This window comes from Pavona decussata, unplaced genomic scaffold (genome assembly GCF_977016875.1).
Source record: "Pavona decussata unplaced genomic scaffold, jaPavDecu1.1 SCAFFOLD_1659, whole genome shotgun sequence".
In the NCBI taxonomy this organism is placed as follows: domain Eukaryota; kingdom Metazoa; phylum Cnidaria; class Anthozoa; order Scleractinia; family Agariciidae; genus Pavona; species Pavona decussata.
Genome location: NW_028146085.1, coordinates 1 through 2,500, shown reverse-complemented (window position 1 = coordinate 2,500; position 2,500 = coordinate 1). Strand labels below are relative to the sequence as shown.

General features: G+C 46.5%; 1 pseudogene; it reads left to right on the top strand.

Annotated features, from left to right (window-relative positions):
* Window positions 1-793: 793 nt before the first annotated feature.
* LOC146447839 (small subunit ribosomal RNA) lies at window positions 794-2,500 on the top strand (annotated as a pseudogene; the record flags this gene model as incomplete).

Below are 2,500 nucleotides of genomic sequence, written 5' to 3'. Positions count from 1 at the left end.
TAATTGGTCGTGCTGAGAGGCGTGTTAAAATTTGAACATGTTCCCGTAAAATCTGAGGTGAGAATTAGTGAGGTACTTACAGTGCGTATAGTGACAAATCTTTAAAAGCGTGAAATTATGGGATGTTGTGGCTTCAATGGGTTTTTAAGATGTCACCAGTCATTTGGCATGACTTACAAACGATTTGGCTGGTTGTGGGTTCGATTTTCAAAATTCATTTTTTTCGCGTTTTTATTTTCTGTCTACCATATCATGCAGTCTCCTTATTAGCGTTTGGGGTTATAGTGTGGGCAGGTTGGTCGCAAAGGTTCCGAGAGGAGCTGGCTAGTAAACCCTGTCCCTTATGTTCCACGGCGGCAAGGCGGAGAAATAGAGGGCAGAATTGACTAACGGGCAAGGAAAGTTGGGCTTGTAGCTTTCCTTTCGAAGGAGGGAAAAGATGATGCCCGAAAGCATTGTCACTGTAGTGGCAGGCAGAGTGTAGATGGAAGTTGTGTACGCTAGCCTTTGGCTAATGATAGAGACAAAAGAGCAGGAGGATATTTTCCTTCGCAGAAGCACTTTTCTTGCCTTCCTTCAGCTCGCTTGGCGAGTCTGACAGGTATGCCTGAACTGTGCACGGGTCCAGTTGTGAGAAAGACGTGCAAACAAGACGGGGTTTCCCTGACCGAGGACCGTGTGGTCCGTTTGGCTCATGGGTTCCCCCCGTGGAGGCAAAATCTAAGAAAGCTTGCTCTCCCTCTGCGGAGGGGGGCCGCTTAGCAAGGAACTTCTGTTCCCTGCGGTGGATAGTTACCTGGTTGATCCTGCCAGTAGTCATATGCTTGTCTCAAAGATTAAGCCATGCATGTCTAAGTATAAGCACTTGTACTGTGAAACTGCGAATGGCTCATTAAATCAGTTATCGTTTATTTGATTGTACCATTACTACTTGGATAACCGTAGTAATTCTAGAGCTAATACATGCGAAAAGTCCCGACTTCTGGAAGGGATGTATTTATTAGATTAAAAACCAATGCGGTTCTGCCCGTCATTGGTGATTCATAGTAACTGATCGAATCGCACGGCCTTGCGCTGGCGATGTTTCATTCAAATTTCTGCCCTATCAACTGTCGATGGTAAGGTAGTGGCTTACCATGGTTGCAACGGGTGACGGAGAATTAGGGTTCGATTCCGGAGAGGGAGCCTGAGAAACGGCTACCACATCCAAGGAAGGCAGCAGGGCGCGCAAATTACCCAATCCTGACTCAGGGAGGTAGTGACAAGAAATAACAATACAGGGCTTTTACAAGTCTTGTAATTGAATGAGTACAACTTAAATCCTTTAACGAGGATCCATTGGAGGACAAGTCTGGTGCCAGCACCCGCGGTAATTCCAGCTCCAATAGCGTATATTAAAGTTGTTGCAGTTAAAAAGCTCGTAGTTGGATTTCGGGATGGCTCGGCGTCTGCCGCAAGGTATGTTACTGGCCGGGCTGTTCTTCCTCGCAAAGACTGGGTGTGCTCTTAACTGAGTGTGCTCAGGATCTGCGACGTTTACTTTGAAAAAATTAGAGTGTTCAAAGCAAGCCAGCGCTTGAATACGTAAGCATGGAATAATGGAATAGGACTTTGGTTCTATTTTGTTGGTTTCTGGAACCGAAGTAATGATTAAGAGAGACAATTGGGGGCATTCGTATTTCGTTGTCAGAGGTGAAATTCTTGGATTTACGAAAGACGAACTACTGCGAAAGCATTTGCCAAGAGTGTTTTCATTAATCAAGAACGAAAGTTAGAGGATCGAAGACGATCAGATACCGTCCTAGTTCTAACCATAAACGATGCCAACTAGGGATCAGAGGGTGTTATTGGATGACCCCTTTGGCACCTTATGGGAAACCAAAGTTTTTGGGTTCCGGGGGAAGTATGGTTGCAAAGCTGAAACTTAAAGGAATTGACGGAAGGGCACCACCAGGAGTGGAGCCTGCGGCTTAATTTGACTCAACACGGGGAACTCACCAGGTCCAGACATAGTGAGGATTGACAGATTGAGAGCTCTTTCTTGATTCTATGGGTGGTGGTGCATGGCCGTTCTTAGTTGGTGGAGTGATTTGTCTGGTTAATTCCGTTAACGAACGAGACCTTAACCTGCTAAATAGTTACGCGAATCCCGATTCGCGGTTAACTTCTTAGAGGGACTGTTGGTATGCAACCAAAGTCAGGAAGGCAATAACAGGTCTGTGATGCCCTTAGATGTTCTGGCCGCACGCGCGCTACACTGACGATGTCAAAGAGTATCTCCTTCACCGAGAGGTGTGGGTAATCTTCTAAACATCGTCGTGCTGGGGATAGATCATTGCAATTATTGATCTTGAACGAGGAATTCCTAGTAAGCGCGAGTCATCAGCTCGCGTTGATTACGTCCCTGCCCTTTGTACACACCGCCCGTCGCTACTACCGATTGAATGGTTTAGTGAGGCCTCCTGACTGGCGCCGATACTCTGGCAACAGAGCGCCGGAT